Below are 17,568 nucleotides of genomic sequence, written 5' to 3' on the forward strand. Positions count from 1 at the left end.
GACCCGGCTCCAGACCTACACCATCAGGTCCAAGAGCTAGCTAAGAGCGTTGCTGCGCTAACCCGAACTGTGCAGTCTTTACAGGCTTCCACCCCAGGGAAGATCCAGCTGGCATCCGGACCGGAGGACATCCCGTGGCGTCGACCAAGGAGGACCCCACCGGCCAGAGGAAGACCCAGTGACCGATACAGTGAGGACGGACGACCCATCTGCCGCCGCTGCAATCAACCCGGATATATGGCAAGGTACTGTTCTTTAAACGGGCACAACCTGGGGTAGAGGGCCAACCCCCAGGGAAAAGATCACCAGGCCCATCGAACTGGCGCGACAGATATGTGGGAGGACGTCCAGTCTTGCCTGTGGTACTGGATGGCATTCCCATGAGTGCCCTACTGGACACCGGGTCACAGGTCACCACCATCCCGTACGTGCTCTTCAAGCAGTACTGGAATGACTCTGATATTACCCGCTACCCTGACGACGACTTGAGTATCATCGCCAGCAATGGTCAGCCCGTGCCACATATCGGATTTAAAGAGGTGACCATCAAAATTGGTAGAGTCGAACTGGCCGCACAGGGACTGATCATTGTAGATATTGACAAACATGAGAGTCACCCAAAAATAACTCTAGGAACTAATGTAATTGAAAATTGTCTTGCAGAGGTGATTTTCCTTTTACAGCAGGTTGCCAAGAATGCCAGCTCCGGCGAGCAGCGGGTGCTCCAGAAAGAGATCCGGGCACTGATGCAACGGCAACAAGTGGAACTCTCCGGCGGTGAGATTGGTAGCGTAAGAATGTGTGACCCTTTTCCTATTGCCATGCCCCCAAAAAGTGAAATGATGATTTGGTGCCGGGCAGCTATTGGTCTGAGAGGTAGAGATTACCAGGCAATGGTAGAACCAGTTTACTCAGACAGTAGGCCCACCATTTTGACAGCACGGGGGGTGGTCAATGTACGCCATGGGAGGGTGCCCGTTCGCATAATAAATATCGGGGAGAGGGAAGTGTACCTGCCCCGGTATGCCACGCTAGCCAAATTATATACCACTAATCAAAATTCTATACAATCTGTGGAACCCTTGCCTCCATCTCACCCGGAGAAAGGTAACGGCTCTAAGAAAGACATGGAGGACTGGTGTCAGCAACTACATCTGGGTACTGACTCCACTCCCTCACATCAGAAACAAGGAGTCTATCGGGTGGTTCAAGAGTATGAGAGAGTGTTTAGTAAACACCCGTTAGACTTCGGGCGAGTCAAGGGGGTAGAACATTGCATCCCCACGGGAGATCATCCTCCCATAAAAGAGAGGTATCGACCCGTACCCCCTGCACATTACCAACACGCCAAGGGGATGCTTAGAGACATGAAGGAGGCTGGGGTAATCCGGGATAGTTGTAGCCCCTGGGCAGCCCCATTAGTTTTAGTCAAAAAGAAAGACAACACTATGAGGATGTGTGTAGATGACCGGAAAATCAACCGTATCACACACAAGGATGCGTACCCCTTACCAAGGATAGAGGAGTCATTGGCTGCTTTAAGATCTGCTAACTTCTTCTCTACCTTGGATCTCACTAGCGGGTACTGGCAGGTTCCTGTAGCAGAGGCGGACCGGGAGAAGACCGCATTCACCACCCCGATGGGACTTAGCGAGTTCACCTGCATGCCGTTCGGACTCTGCAACGCACCAGGAACCTTCCAACGCCTAATGGAGTGTTGTCTGGGCCACAGAAACTTCGAGACGGTCCTGTTGTACCTGGACGATGTCATCATATATTCCAAGACGTATGAGGACCACCTGAAACACCTGGCGGAAGTGTTCGAGGCTCTGGCGAGTTACGGCCTAAAGGTGAAACCCTCCAAGTGTCACCTCCTGAAACCAAAGGTGCAGTATCTGGGACACGTGGTGAGTGCTGACGGAGTGGCTCCCGACCCTGATAAGATCACCGCAATTAAGGGATGGCCAAGCCCCTCCAGCGTAAAAGAAGTGCGGCAGTTCCTCGGGTTGGTAGGCTACTACCGAAGGTTTATTCCCGGTTTCACCAAAGAAGGCAGCACCTATACAGGACCTCCTGATAGGCCAGTCCCGGAAGGCCAAGAACCAGAAGCCGCCCTTCAAATGGGAGGAGCTGGAAGAAGAGTCCTTCCGCCAGCTGAAGATGGCCCTCACGGGGGACGAAATCCTGGCGTACCCGGATTATAGTCAGCCCTTTATCCTCTACACCGACGCCAGTAACATCGGGCTAGGAGCCGTACTGTCCCAGATTCAGCAGGGGAGAGAACGAGTAATCTCCTATGCCAGCCGAAAACTGCGACCCACCGAAAGGAACCCCGAAAATTACAGCTCATTCAAGCTAGAGTTCCTGGCCGTGGTATGGGCAGTCACCGAGCGCTTTAGGCATTACCTCGCTTCTTCCCGGTTCACCGTATACACGGATAACAACCCGTTGACACACCTGGACACGGCAAGACTCGGTGCCCTGGAGCAGAGGTGGATGGCCCGTCTGTCCAACTACGAGTTCACAATCAAATACCGGGCAGGACGCTCCAATACTAACGCGGACGCCCTGTCCAGGATGCCCAACCTGCCGGACGAAGGAGAAGATCCGGAGGGACTGGAAGAAGTTGAACTCCCTGCGTTCCACCGTCATGGGACTATCCAGTATTCCCACCGGGTAAGGGGTAAGCAGGCTGCTACGTTGAACCCCTTACCCCACTACAACTGGGCGGAAACGCAAGACAGCGACCCTGCCGTCCGACTGGTGAAGGAGATGCTGACTCGGCTGGAGGCTCGCCTTGAACCAGACGCTCCGGAGGAAGCCAAACAACTATGGGCGGAGAAGAGTCGACTATTCCTTTACAAGGGGAAGTTGTGCCGCAGAATGGTCAACTCCCGGACGCATGAACTACTCTGGCAAGTAGTGGTGCCACGAAGAGACGCAGCCATGGTGATGGAGGCATACCACGACGGAGCTGGACACTTCGGGTGGAAAAAGCTGGAGTTCCTGCTGCACGAGCGGTTCCACTGGGTAGGCATGAGGGGAACCATCGAGAAGTGGTGCAGAGACTGTGGCCCGTGCAATCTGAGAAGGAAGGACCGGGCCAGCCAGAAGACTCCCCTGCAGTCCATCGTCACCCGGCAACCGTTGGAACTGGTAGCCTTGGATCATGTAAAACTGACCCCAAGCAGAAGTGGCTACGTCTACGCGTTAACCATCGTGGATCATTACTCCCGGTTCTTGGTTGTCGTCCCCGTCAAGGACTTAATGGCTCAAACAGCAGCTAGAGCCTTCCAGCAGCACTTCTGCCGTCCACACGGGTACCCGGACCAAGTGCTGACGGACCAGGGACCTGCCTTTGAAGCGGAGGTCTTTCAGGAATTCTGCAATCTGTATGGCTGCCGGAAGATAAGGACGACACCCTACCATCCGCAGACTAATGGACTTTGTGAAAAAATGAACCAGGTGGTAATGGATCTTCTAAAAACGTTGCCCCTGGAAGAACGCAGTCTGTGGCCTGAAAAGTTGCCCGATCTGGTGGACCTATACAACCACATCCCGGTAGGTTCCACCAACTGTACCCCGGCTTACCTAATGAGGGCAAGACCTGGTAAGTTACCTGTTGACCTGGAAATGGGAGTCCTGACCCCCGAGGACACTTCACCAGAAACAGACTGGGACACAGAGAGGCAGCAGCAGTACCGGAGAGTACAGGAGAGCGTGGAGCGAAGTCTCTGTCAGGCTAGGGAAAGACAAGAGAAAACTTACAACCAGTATGCTCCCGCTGTTCCCCTGGTACCCGGAGAGCAGGTCTTGAAGAGGAAGAGACGGCTCCACAAGTTGGACGACCAGTGGGAGAAGGACCCGTACACCGTACTGCCCTCAAGCCACGAGAACCCGAAGGTTTGTACCATCAGTAAAGACGGAGGGGAAACCACAGCCATTGTATCCCGGGACCACCTGAAGAAGTGTCCCGAACAACTGAGGAACCCTGAAGAGGAACAAGAAGACCATCGACCCGTGGGAGAAAGGGAAGATATGGTTAGTACCGTGCTCGGGGACTTCCCTCGGTCTTGGACTCAAGTCAATGGTGCAGTTGTGGTACCCGTACTCACCTTCCTCCAACCATCATCCCAAGAACCTACGGAGCAACGGGTGGAGCTGGAAAAACAGCCGGTCCAGGAGGCAGAAGACTCCACACAAGTAGAACAGGAGAATCAACCCTCTGCTTATAGTGAGCCTGCTGTACCCCTAGTGAGACAAAGAGCCGGTAGACAGCTGCCCAGTTTACCCTTGACAGCTCCTACACCCTGTAGTTCAGGGCCAGACAGTCAGCTCCGTAGGTCCACTAGGGCCACTAGAGGCCAGTTACCCGCACGCTGGAGAATTTGAAGTGTAAAAATAGTTTTATTTATGTTTATCTGTGTATTGTTGCTTGTGTATAATTTTGTGTTTCCAGTTGTTTTTAGGAAACCTTGGTGGATTTACCGGGAATCCTTGTATATAGTTGGAGCGTAACCCAGGATGGACTAGAGACTGTTAAGGACTCGGGGTAGGACAGACCCCTACCTGGTTACGTCTCCCTGTGTTGGTGAAATGGACACCTTTGCTTTTCTTCAAAGACTACACCCGGTTGCGGATATGCCGTGACCATCTTATTGTGTTTCCTTATTGTATTTTATTGTTATTGTTATACCTTGGTATATTTTTCTAAAAAAAAGTGTTTAGTCCCGGAGTACTAAATTTCACTAGGGGGGAATGTGACACCCCAGGGGTCTGGTTGCCACAGTGATAGAGATATTACGTCTGAGAGCAGGTGGGAGGTCCTTTGGTCAGGGATCCTGTGCATGCCACACCTCCTGCCCAGTCTTGGGAGGGGAAGAACTTCCCCTGTATAAACCCTGGGCTGAGGCAGGGTTAGTCAGACAAGGAGAGTGGAGACAAGAAGCAGCATAGGAAACAGCAGAGTTACAAGGAGTCAGGGGCTGGCAGCTGCAGAGCTCGCCCTGACTAAGAAGATTCTTTACCGGACCCGGAGTCCGAGGCTGTGGGGACTAACTCCTACCCAGCAGCAGAATCCGTCAGGCAGGGGATTTCAGGTCCTCTAGCCCAGAAGCCCGAAGGCACGGTCACACGCGTGGGACCAGCACCGCCATCGTGGAGCGGAAGCCATTAGAAGGCCCCGAGTCACCGGCCATACGGGTGAGCACCACACGGTACACTCAGGGACGTGGGCTACTTACATCAGCTTCTAGCAAGGTAGCCAGAAGAGTACAGTCAGTTTGGGAGGCCTACAACTACGCCTGGCCAGGGGAGATTTCATCTGCTCAAAGACTGACCAGGCCCCGTTTGCTAGCAAGTACTCCGGGAGGGTCTATCGTTGTTACCAGTAAAGACCCTGAACTACACCGTACCGTCTCTGAGTGGTTCCTGCTACCCCCATCATCCACGTCGGCTGCCCTGAGGCCATACCCCTCCCGTTGGGGGTTATACTATCACGCTGCACAATCCTACCACCGGCCTCAGCGGTCTGCCCTGCAGCAGCAGCTCCCTGGCTGCACTCAACGGGTGGCGTAGTCATCAACCATTTACCGCTAACAGACTGCCGTCCAGTTTGACTCCCTGGGTACGGACCGGGTCACCGCCACGAGACTACAACCCTCAACAGATCCGGCTCCGGGTAAGCTCACGCGTGCGCAACGCAGCGCGACACAGGCCCAGGGGCGCGTCACAGGCATTAAATGAAAGAAGTCAGTGTTCCAGCAGAGGGAGACAACGTTTCAGAAAAGGCATTGTAGCAAACCAAAAAAGAAATTTTAAGCGCAGCAGAGTAACCAGCTCACATACCTGTTAGCTCAGGTGAGTTTAAAAGGCTGCTGTTGATAACAAGGGCATTTGCTAAATAGATGGTGTGTGTGCAACAATATACTGAAAGGTCAATTATATTGTGCAGCTTATCTCACCACCTGTAGTTATTTAGGTGAAAGCTCCAAAATGCTTGCCTAATATGTCTGTTTATCCAAAAGGAAGTATAGAGGGAGAGCTAGATAGATAGCATTGCATTACATTACATGGCAATGCAATGCACAGTTGCTGAAGTTGAACCAAAATGAGCTTGTCATCTGGCTTCTGCAACTTTTAACATGAAAAATCCAATGAGGAGAAGAAAAGCAAAGCCAAAGAGTCCATCCCAAAATCCGACAAACAAGCCAAATGAACAAAAAGCATTGAATTCAATTCTTTCTGATTTTAGAAACTGCATTAAAGAAGGGGTGCACCGGTCCTGGAGATACTGCAATACCAGGTCAATGCGTGGAGTGGACAGAGCAAGCTCTTTTTCCATCTCCCTGTTCTAAAAATCCATTTAATATATGGTCCCCAGATAGGGGACGTATCAGATATTAAACTGATAAGAACAGATACTACACTTGATCTTAGCCAAAAGGCCGAGAAGCGATAACCAGAATTGGTTTCCGACTACGGTGCCACCCAAGGATTCTGAAAAGTCCATTTGTGGAGATGGCCACCTGGACTCCCGTTAAGAAGACATGCTGTCAACCTCTAGATCCCTCACATGCCTGCACTTTTCGGCTTGCTGCTGCTGCAATCCACGCGTTTTAGATCTGCATAACTCCACCTCTTTTAGCACAGTACCCTCAACCCCCGGCTGTTCCCACCCGCCTCAACACCGTTGGAAGGGAGGAGAACCAATTAAGGCGGGGGGGGGGTGGAACGAGCAGCTGTCTACCCTTAGCAGGAGGGTTGCTGATTAATTACCTCTCCTGCTGCTGCTGCTGCTGGCTGTCCAGCAGCAGACTGAAGGTGGCTGCTGCTGTGCGCAGGTATATAAAGGCTCAGAGCCTATTATGACACGCGCAGCCAGCGTTCCATTGCCACATTCCGTCTACTGCAGGCGGGATACCTGGATGGCTGAATGTCACTGAGAAGCTCACAGAGACCGCCATAAGCAACAGTTTAAAAGAATGCCACAGACTAATCAACCAAACTTTTTGGGTTGGTTTCTCTTTTATAGTCTGCAGGCATTAAATGAAAGAAGTCAGTGTTCCAGCAGAGGGAGACAACGTTTCAGAAAAGGCATTGTAGCAAACCAAAAAAGAAATTTTAAGCGCAGCAGAGTAACCAGCTCACATACCTGTTAGCTCAGGTGAGTTTAAAAGGCTGCTGTTGATAACAAGGGCATTTGCTAAATAGATGGTGTGTGTGCAACAATATACTGAAAGGTCAATTATATTGTGCAGCTTATCTCACCACCTGTAGTTATTTAGGTGAAAGCTCCAAAATGCTTGCCTAATATGTCTGTTTATCCAAAAGGAAGTATAGAGGGAGAGCTAGATAGATAGCATTGCATTTCATTACATGGCAATGCAATGCACAGTTGCTGAAGTTGAACCAAAATGAGCTTGTCATCTGGCTTCTGCAACTTTTAACATGAAAAATCCAATGAGGAGAAGAAAAGCAAGGCCAAAGAGTCCATCCCAAAATCCGACAAACAAGCCAAATGAACAAAAAGCATTGAATTCAATTCTTTCTGATTTTAGAAACTGCATTAAAGAAGGGGTGCACCGGTCCTGGAGATACTGCAATACCAGGTCAATGCGTGGAGTGGACAGAGCAAGCTCTTTTTCCATCTCCCTGTTCTAAAAATCCATTTAATATATGGTCCCCAGATAGGGGACGTATCAGATATTAAACTGATAAGAACAGATACTACACTTGATCTTAGCCAAAAGGCCGAGAAGCGATAACCAGAATTGGTTTCCGACTACGGTGCCACCCAAGGATTCTGAAAAGTCCATTTGTGGAGATGGCCACCTGGACTCCCGTTAAGAAGACATGCTGTCAACCTCTAGATCCCTCACATGCCTGCACTTTTCGGCTTGCTGCTGCTGCAATCCACGCGTTTTAGATCTGCATAACTCCACCTCTTTTAGCACAGTACCCTCAACCCCCGGCTGTTCCCACCCGCCTCAACACCGTTGGAAGGGAGGAGAACCAATTAAGGCGGGGGGGGGGGGGGTGGAACGAGCAGCTGTCTACCCTTAGCAGGAGGGTTGCTGATTAATTACCTCTCCTGCTGCTGCTGCTGCTGGCTGTCCAGCAGCAGACTGAAGGTGGCTGCTGCTGTGCGCAGGTATATAAAGGCTCAGAGCCTATTATGACACGCGCAGCCAGCGTTCCATTGCCACATTCCGTCTACTGCAGGCGGGATACCTGGATGGCTGAATGTCACTGAGAAGCTCACAGAGACCGCCATAAGCAACAGTTTAAAAGAATGCCACAGACTAATCAACCAAACTTTTTGGGTTGGTTTCTCTTTTATAGTCTGCAGGCATTAAATGAAAGAAGTCAGTGTTCCAGCAGAGGGAGACAACGTTTCAGAAAAGGCATTGTAGCAAACCAAAAAAGAAATTTTAAGCGCAGCAGAGTAACCAGCTCACATACCTGTTAGCTCAGGTGAGTTTAAAAGGCTGCTGTTGATAACAAGGGCATTTGCTAAATAGATGGTGTGTGTGCAACAATATACTGAAAGGTCAATTATATTGTGCAGCTTATCTCACCACCTGTAGTTATTTAGGTGAAAGCTCCAAAATGCTTGCCTAATATGTCTGTTTATCCAAAAGGAAGTATAGAGGGAGAGCTAGATAGATAGCATTGCATTACATTACATGGCAATGCAATGCACAGTTGCTGAAGTTGAACCAAAATGAGCTTGTCATCTGGCTTCTGCAACTTTTAACATGAAAAATCCAATGAGGAGAAGAAAAGCAAAGCCAAAGAGTCCACCCCAAAATCCGACAAACAAGCCAAATGAACAAAAAGCATTGAATTCAATTCTTTCTGATTTTAGAAACTGCATTAAAGAAGGGGTGCACCGGTCCTGGAGATACTGCAATACCAGGTCAATGCGTGGAGTGGACAGAGCAAGCTCTTTTTCCATCTCCCTGTTCTAAAAATCCATTTAATATATGGTCCCCAGATAGGGGACGTATCAGATATTAAACTGATAAGAACAGATACTACACTTGATCTTAGCCAAAAGGCCGAGAAGCGATAACCAGAATTGGTTTCCGACTACGGTGCCACCCAAGGATTCTGAAAAGTCCATTTGTGGAGATGGCCACCTGGACTCCCGTTAAGAAGACATGCTGTCAACCTCTAGATCCCTCACATGCCTGCACTTTTCGGCTTGCTGCTGCTGCAATCCACGCGTTTTAGATCTGCATAACTCCACCTCTTTTAGCACAGTACCCTCAACCCCCGGCTGTTCCCACCCGCCTCAACACCGTTGGAAGGGAGGAGAACCAATTAAGGCGGGGGGGGGGGTGGAACGAGCAGCTGTCTACCCTTAGCAGGAGGGTTGCTGATTAATTACCTCTCCTGCTGCTGCTGCTGCTGGCTGTCCAGCAGCAGACTGAAGGTGGCTGCTGCTGTGCGCAGGTATAAAGGCTCAGAGCCTATTATTACACGCGCAGCCAGCGTTCCATTGCCACATTCCGTCTACTGCAGGCGGGATACCTGGATGGCTGAATGTCACTGAGAAGCTCACAGAGACCGCCATAAGCAACAGTTTAAAAGAATGCCACAGACTAATCAACCAAACTTTTTGGGTTGGTTTCTCTTTTATAGTCTGCAGGCATTAAATGAAAGAAGTCAGTGTTCCAGCAGAGGGAGACAACGTTTCAGAAAAGGCATTGTAGCAAACCAAAAAAGAAATTTTAAGCGCAGCAAAGTAACCAGCTCACATACCTGTTAGCTCAGGTGAGTTTAAAAGGCTGCTGTTGATAACAAGGGCATTTGCTAAATAGATGGTGTGTGTGCAACAATATACTGAAAGGTCAATTATATTGTGCAGCTTATCTCACCACCTGTAGTTATTTAGGTGAAAGCTCCAAAATGCTTGCCTAATATGTCTGTTTATCCAAAAGGAAGTATAGAGGGAGAGCTAGATAGATAGCATTGCATTACATTACATGGCAATGCAATGCACAGTTGCTGAAGTTGAACCAAAATGAGCTTGTCATCTGGCTTCTGCAACTTTTAACATGAAAAATCCAATGAGGAGAAGAAAAGCAAAGCCAAAGAGTCCATCCCAAAATCCGACAAACAAGCCAAATGAACAAAAAGCATTGAATTCAATTCTTTCTGATTTTAGAAACTGCATTAAAGAAGGGGTGCACCGGTCCTGGAGATACTGCAATACCAGGTCAATGCGTGGAGTGGACAGAGCAAGCTCTTTTTCCATCTCCCTGTTCTAAAAATCCATTTAATATATGGTCCCCAGATAGGGGACGTATCAGATATTAAACTGATAAGAACAGATACTACACTTGATCTTAGCCAAAAGGCCGAGAAGCGATAACCAGAATTGGTTTCCGACTACGGTGCCACCCAAGGATTCTGAAAAGACCATTTGTGGAGATGGCCACCTGGACTCCCGTTAAGAAGACATGCTGTCAACCTCTAGATCCCTCACATGCCTGCACTTTTCGGCTTGCTGCTGCTGCAATCCACGCGTTTTAGATCTGCATAACTCCACCTCTTTTAGCACAGTACCCTCAACCCCCGGCTGTTCCCACCCGCCTCAACACCGTTGGAAGGGAGGAGAACCAATTAAGGCGGGGGGGGTGGAACGAGCAGCTGTCTACCCTTAGCAGGAGGGTTGCTGATTAATTACCTCTCCTGCTGCTGCTGCTGCTGGCTGTCCAGCAGCAGACTGAAGGTGGCTGCTGCTGTGCGCAGGTATATAAAGGCTCAGAGCCTATTATGACACGCGCAGCCAGCGTTCCATTGCCACATTCCGTCTACTGCAGGCGGGATACCTGGATGGCTGAATGTCACTGAGAAGCTCACAGAGACCGCCATAAGCAACAGTTTAAAAGAATGCCACAGACTAATCAACCAAACTTTTTGGGTTGGTTTCTCTTTTATAGTCTGCAGGCATTAAATGAAAGAAGTCAGTGTTCCAGCAGAGGGAGACAACGTTTCAGAAAAGGCATTGTAGCAAACCAAAAAAGAAATTTTAAGCGTAGCAGAGTAACCAGCTCACATACCTGTTAGCTCAGGTGAGTTTAAAAGGCTGCTGTTGATAACAAGGGCATTTGCTAAATAGATGGTGTGTGTGCAACAATATACTGAAAGGTCAATTATATTGTGCAGCTTATCTCACCACCTGTAGTTATTTAGGTGAAAGCTCCAAAATGCTTGCCTAATATGTCTGTTTATCCAAAAGGAAGTATAGAGGGAGAGCTAGATAGATAGCATTGCATTACATTACATGGCAATGCAATGCACAGTTGCTGAAGTTGAACCAAAATGAGCTTGTCATCTGGCTTCTGCAACTTTTAACATGAAAAATCCAATGAGGAGAAGAAAAGCAAAGCCAAAGAGTCCATCCCAAAATCCGACAAACAAGCCAAATGAACAAAAAGCATTGAATTCAATTCTTTCTGATTTTAGAAACTGCATTAAAGAAGGGGTGCACCGGTCCTGGAGATACTGCAATACCAGGTCAATGCGTGGAGTGGACAGAGAAAGCTCTTTTTCCATCTCCCTGTTCTAAAAATCCATTTAATATATGGTCCCCAGATAGGGGACGTATCAGATATTAAACTGATAAGAACAGATACTACACTTGATCTTAGCCAAAAGGCCGAGAAGCGATAACCAGAATTGGTTTCCGACTACGGTGCCACCCAAGGATTCTGAAAAGTCCATTTGTGGAGATGGCCACCTGGACTCCCGTTAAGAAGACATGCTGTCAACCTCTAGATCCCTCACATGCCTGCACTTTTCGGCTTGCTGCTGCTGCAATCCACGCGTTTTAGATCTGCATAACTCCACCTCTTTTAGCACAGTACCCTCAACCCCCGGCTGTTCCCACCCGCCTCAACACCGTTGGAAGGGAGGAGAACCAATTAAGGCGGGGGGGGGGGTGGAACGAGCAGCTGTCTACCCTTAGCAGGAGGGTTGCTGATTAATTACCTCTCCTGCTGCTGCTGCTGCTGGCTGTCCAGCAGCAGACTGAAGGTGGCTGCTGCTGTGCGCAGGTATATAAAGGCTCAGAGCCTATTATGACACGCGCAGCCAGCGTTCCATTGCCACATTCCGTCTACTGCAGGCGGGATACCTGGATGGCTGAATGTCACTGAGAAGCTCACAGAGACCGCCATAAGCAACAGTTTAAAAGAATGCCACAGACTAATCAACCAAACTTTTTGGGTTGGTTTCTCTTTTATAGTCTGCAGGCATTAAATGAAAGAAGTCAGTGTTCCAGCAGAGGGAGACAACGTTTCAGAAAAGGCATTGTAGCAAACCAAAAAAGAAATTTTAAGCGCAGCAGAGTAACCAGCTCACATACCTGTTAGCTCAGGTGAGTTTAAAAGGCTGCTGTTGATAACAAGGGCATTTGCTAAATAGATGGTGTGTGTGCAACAATATACTGAAAGGTCAATTATATTGTGCAGCTTATCTCACCACCTGTAGTTATTTAGGTGAAAGCTCCAAAATGCTTGCCTAATATGTCTGTTTATCCAAAAGGAAGTATAGAGGGAGAGCTAGATAGATAGCATTGCATTACATTACATGGCAATGCAATGCACAGTTGCTGAAGTTGAACCAAAATGAGCTTGTCATCTGGCTTCTGCAACTTTTAACATGAAAAATCCAATGAGGAGAAGAAAAGCAAAGCCAAAGAGTCCATCCCAAAATCCGACAAACAAGCCAAATGAACAAAAAGCATTGAATTCAATTCTTTCTGATTTTAGAAACTGCATTAAAGAAGGGGTGCACCGGTCCTGGAGATACTGCAATACCAGGTCAATGCGTGGAGTGGACAGAGCAAGCTCTTTTTCCATCTCCCTGTTCTAAAAATCCATTTAATATATGGTCCCCAGATAGGGGACGTATCAGATATTAAACTGATAAGAACAGATACTACACTTGATCTTAGCCAAAAGGCCGAGAAGCGATAACCAGAATTGGTTTCCGACTACGGTGCCACCCAAGGATTCTGAAAAGTCCATTTGTGGAGATGGCCACCTGGACTCCCGTTAAGAAGACATGCTGTCAACCTCTAGATCCCTCACATGCCTGCACTTTTCGGCTTGCTGCTGCTGCAATCCACGCGTTTTAGATCTGCATAACTCCACCTCTTTTAGCACAGTACCCTCAACCCCCGGCTGTTCCCACCCGCCTCAACACCGTTGGAAGGGAGGAGAACCAATTAAGGCGGGGGGGGGGGTGGAACGAGCAGCTGTCTACCCTTAGCAGGAGGGTTGCTGATTAATTACCTCTCCTGCTGCTGCTGCTGCTGGCTGTCCAGCAGCAGACTGAAGGTGGCTGCTGCTGTGCGCAGGTATATAAAGGCTCAGAGCCTATTATGACACGCGCAGCCAGCGTTCCATTGCCACATTCCGTCTACTGCAGGCGGGATACCTGGATGGCTGAATGTCACTGAGAAGCTCACAGAGACCGCCATAAGCAACAGTTTAAAAGAATGCCACAGACTAATCAACCAAACTTTTTGGGTTGGTTTCTCTTTTATAGTCTGCAGGCATTAAATGAAAGAAGTCAGTGTTCCAGCAGAGGGAGACAACGTTTCAGAAAAGGCATTGTAGCAAACCAAAAAAGAAATTTTAAGCGTAGCAGAGTAACCAGCTCACATACCTGTTAGCTCAGGTGAGTTTAAAAGGCTGCTGTTGATAACAAGGGCATTTGCTAAATAGATGGTGTGTGTGCAACAATATACTGAAAGGTCAATTATATTGTGCAGCTTATCTCACCACCTGTAGTTATTTAGGTGAAAGCTCCAAAATGCTTGCCTAATATGTCTGTTTATCCAAAAGGAAGTATAGAGGGAGAGCTAGATAGATAGCATTGCATTACATTACATGGCAATGCAATGCACAGTTGCTGAAGTTGAACCAAAATGAGCTTGTCATCTGGCTTCTGCAACTTTTAACATGAAAAATCCAATGAGGAGAAGAAAAGCAAAGCCAAAGAGTCCATCCCAAAATCCGACAAACAAGCCAAATGAACAAAAAGCATTGAATTCAATTCTTTCTGATTTTAGAAACTGCATTAAAGAAGGGGTGCACCGGTCCTGGAGATACTGCAATACCAGGTCAATGCGTGGAGTGGACAGAGAAAGCTCTTTTTCCATCTCCCTGTTCTAAAAATCCATTTAATATATGGTCCCCAGATAGGGGACGTATCAGATATTAAACTGATAAGAACAGATACTACACTTGATCTTAGCCAAAAGGCCGAGAAGCGATAACCAGAATTGGTTTCCGACTACGGTGCCACCCAAGGATTCTGAAAAGTCCATTTGTGGAGATGGCCACCTGGACTCCCGTTAAGAAGACATGCTGTCAACCTCTAGATCCCTCACATGCCTGCACTTTTCGGCTTGCTGCTGCTGCAATCCACGCGTTTTAGATCTGCATAACTCCACCTCTTTTAGCACAGTACCCTCAACCCCCGGCTGTTCCCACCCGCCTCAACACCGTTGGAAGGGAGGAGAACCAATTAAGGCGGGGGGGGGGGTGGAACGAGCAGCTGTCTACCCTTAGCAGGAGGGTTGCTGATTAATTACCTCTCCTGCTGCTGCTGCTGCTGGCTGTCCAGCAGCAGACTGAAGGTGGCTGCTGCTGTGCGCAGGTATATAAAGGCTCAGAGCCTATTATGACACGCGCAGCCAGCGTTCCATTGCCACATTCCGTCTACTGCAGGCGGGATACCTGGATGGCTGAATGTCACTGAGAAGCTCACAGAGACCGCCATAAGCAACAGTTTAAAAGAATGCCACAGACTAATCAACCAAACTTTTTGGGTTGGTTTCTCTTTTATAGTCTGCAGGCATTAAATGAAAGAAGTCAGTGTTCCAGCAGAGGGAGACAACGTTTCAGAAAAGGCATTGTAGCAAACCAAAAAAGAAATTTTAAGCGCAGCAGAGTAACCAGCTCACATACCTGTTAGCTCAGGTGAGTTTAAAAGGCTGCTGTTGATAACAAGGGCATTTGCTAAATAGATGGTGTGTGTGCAACAATATACTGAAAGGTCAATTATATTGTGCAGCTTATCTCACCACCTGTAGTTATTTAGGTGAAAGCTCCAAAATGCTTGCCTAATATGTCTGTTTATCCAAAAGGAAGTATAGAGGGAGAGCTAGATAGATAGCATTGCATTACATTACATGGCAATGCAATGCACAGTTGCTGAAGTTGAACCAAAATGAGCTTGTCATCTGGCTTCTGCAACTTTTAACATGAAAAATCCAATGAGGAGAAGAAAAGCAAAGCCAAAGAGTCCATCCCAAAATCCGACAAACAAGCCAAATGAACAAAAAGCATTGAATTCAATTCTTTCTGATTTTAGAAACTGCATTAAAGAAGGGGTGCACCGGTCCTGGAGATACTGCAATACCAGGTCAATGCGTGGAGTGGACAGAGCAAGCTCTTTTTCCATCTCCCTGTTCTAAAAATCCATTTAATATATGGTCCCCAGATAGGGGACGTATCAGATATTAAACTGATAAGAACAGATACTACACTTGATCTTAGCCAAAAGGCCGAGAAGCGATAACCAGAATTGGTTTCCGACTACGGTGCCACCCAAGGATTCTGAAAAGTCCATTTGTGGAGATGGCCACCTGGACTCCCGTTAAGAAGACATGCTGTCAACCTCTAGATCCCTCACATGCCTGCACTTTTCGGCTTGCTGCTGCTGCAATCCACGCGTTTTAGATCTGCATAACTCCACCTCTTTTAGCACAGTACCCTCAACCCCCGGCTGTTCCCACCCGCCTCAACACCGTTGGAAGGGAGGAGAACCAATTAAGGCGGGGGGGGGGGTGGAACGAGCAGCTGTCTACCCTTAGCAGGAGGGTTGCTGATTAATTACCTCTCCTGCTGCTGCTGCTGCTGGCTGTCCAGCAGCAGACTGAAGGTGGCTGCTGCTGTGCGCAGGTATATAAAGGCTCAGAGCCTATTATGACACGTGCAGCCAGCGTTCCATTGCCACATTCCGTCTACTGCAGGCGGGATACCTGGATGGCTGAATGTCACTGAGAAGCTCACAGAGACCGCCATAAGCAACAGTTTAAAAGAATGCCACAGACTAATCAAGCAAACTTTTTGGGTTGGTTTCTCTTTTATAGTCTGCAGGCATTAAATGAAAGAGGTCAGTGTTCCAGCAGAGGGAGACAACGTTTCAGAAAAGGCATTGTAGCAAACCAAAAATGAAATTTTAAGCGCAGCAGAGTAACCAGCGCACATACCTGTTAGCTCAGGTGAGTTTAAAAGGCTGCTGTTGATAACAAGGGCATTTGCTAAATAGATGGTGTGTGTGCAACAATATACTGAAAGGTCAATTATATTGTGCAGCTTATCTCACCACCTGTAGTTATTTAGGTGAAAGCTCCAAAATGCTTGCCTAATATGTCTGTTTATCCAAAAGGAAGTATAGAGGGAGAGCTAGATAGATAGCATTGCATTACATTACATGGCAATGCAATGCACAGTTGCTGAAGTTGAACCAAAATGAGCTTGTCATCTGGCTTCTGCAACTTTTAACATGAAAAATCCAATGAGGAGAAGAAAAGCAAAGCCAAAGAGTCCATCCCAAAATCCGACAAACAAGCCAAATGAACAAAAAGCATTGAATTCAATTCTTTCTGATTTTAGAAACTGCATTAAAGAAGGGGTGCACCGGTCCTGGAGATACTGCAATACCAGGTCAATGCGTGGAGTGGACAGAGCAAGCTCTTTTTCCATCTCCCTGTTCTAAAAATCCATTTAATATATGGTCCCCAGATAGGGGACGTATCAGATATTAAACTGATAAGAACAGATACTACACTTGATCTTAGCCAAAAGGCCGAGAAGCGATAACCAGAATTGGTTTCCGACTACGGTGCCACCCAAGGATTCTGAAAAGTCCATTTGTGGAGATGGCCACCTGGACTCCCGTTAAGAAGACATGCTGTCAACCTCTAGATCCCTCACATGCCTGCACTTTTCGGCTTGCTGCTGCTGCAATCCACGCGTTTTAGATCTGCATAACTCCACCTCTTTTAGCACAGTACCCTCAACCCCCGGCTGTTCCCACCCGCCTCAACACCGTTGGAAGGGAGGAGAACCAATTAAGGCGGGGGGGGGGGGTGGAACGAGCAGCTGTCTACCCTTAGCAGGAGGGTTGCTGATTAATTACCTCTCCTGCTGCTGCTGCTGCTGGCTGTCCAGCAGCAGACTGAAGGTGGCTGCTGCTGTGCGCAGGTATATAAAGGCTCAGAGCCTATTATGACACGCGCAGCCAGCGTTCCATTGCCACATTCCGTCTACTGCAGGCGGGATACCTGGATGGCTGAATGTCACTGAGAAGCTCACAGAGACCGCCATAAGCAACAGTTTAAAAGAATGTCACAGACTAATCAACCAAACTTTTTGGGTTGGTTTCTCTTTTATAGTCTGCAGGCATTAAATGAAAGAAGTCAGTGTTCCAGCAGAGGGAGACAACGTTTCAGAAAAGGCATTGTAGCAAACCAAT

The 17,568-nt window shown here is 48.1% G+C and overlaps 9 non-coding genes across 9 annotated transcripts; all 9 read right to left on the bottom strand.

Moving 5' to 3' along the window:
* Positions 1 to 6,267: 6,267 nt before the first annotated feature.
* On the bottom strand, positions 6,268 to 6,458 carry LOC141238069 (U2 spliceosomal RNA). Its single transcript, XR_012303565.1, has one exon. It is a non-coding gene; the product is annotated as a U2 spliceosomal RNA (small nuclear RNA).
* A 1,115-nt stretch (positions 6,459 to 7,573) lies between these two features.
* On the bottom strand, positions 7,574 to 7,764 carry LOC141238070 (U2 spliceosomal RNA). Its single transcript, XR_012303566.1, has one exon. It is a non-coding gene; the product is annotated as a U2 spliceosomal RNA (small nuclear RNA).
* Positions 7,765 to 8,883: 1,119 nt separating this feature from the next.
* Positions 8,884 to 9,074, bottom strand: LOC141238071 (U2 spliceosomal RNA). The gene has a single exon (XR_012303567.1). It is a non-coding gene; the product is annotated as a U2 spliceosomal RNA (small nuclear RNA).
* Positions 9,075 to 10,188: 1,114 nt separating this feature from the next.
* On the bottom strand, positions 10,189 to 10,379 carry LOC141238072 (U2 spliceosomal RNA). Its single transcript, XR_012303568.1, has one exon. It is a non-coding gene; the product is annotated as a U2 spliceosomal RNA (small nuclear RNA).
* Positions 10,380 to 11,492: 1,113 nt separating this feature from the next.
* On the bottom strand, positions 11,493 to 11,683 carry LOC141238481 (U2 spliceosomal RNA). The gene has a single exon (XR_012303964.1). It is a non-coding gene; the product is annotated as a U2 spliceosomal RNA (small nuclear RNA).
* A 1,116-nt stretch (positions 11,684 to 12,799) lies between these two features.
* LOC141238073 (U2 spliceosomal RNA) lies at positions 12,800 to 12,990 on the bottom strand. The gene has a single exon (XR_012303569.1). It is a non-coding gene; the product is annotated as a U2 spliceosomal RNA (small nuclear RNA).
* A 1,116-nt stretch (positions 12,991 to 14,106) lies between these two features.
* LOC141238482 (U2 spliceosomal RNA) lies at positions 14,107 to 14,297 on the bottom strand. Its single transcript, XR_012303965.1, has one exon. It is a non-coding gene; the product is annotated as a U2 spliceosomal RNA (small nuclear RNA).
* Positions 14,298 to 15,413: 1,116 nt separating this feature from the next.
* LOC141238074 (U2 spliceosomal RNA) lies at positions 15,414 to 15,604 on the bottom strand. Its single transcript, XR_012303570.1, has one exon. It is a non-coding gene; the product is annotated as a U2 spliceosomal RNA (small nuclear RNA).
* A 1,116-nt stretch (positions 15,605 to 16,720) lies between these two features.
* On the bottom strand, positions 16,721 to 16,911 carry LOC141238075 (U2 spliceosomal RNA). The gene has a single exon (XR_012303571.1). It is a non-coding gene; the product is annotated as a U2 spliceosomal RNA (small nuclear RNA).
* Between the last annotated feature and the right edge of the window lie 657 nt (positions 16,912 to 17,568).

Source organism: Phyllobates terribilis, unplaced genomic scaffold (assembly GCF_046119375.1).
Source record: "Phyllobates terribilis strain yellow unplaced genomic scaffold, ASM4611937v1 Scaffold_737__1_contigs__length_740118, whole genome shotgun sequence".
In the NCBI taxonomy this organism is placed as follows: Eukaryota; Metazoa; Chordata; class Amphibia; order Anura; family Dendrobatidae; genus Phyllobates; species Phyllobates terribilis.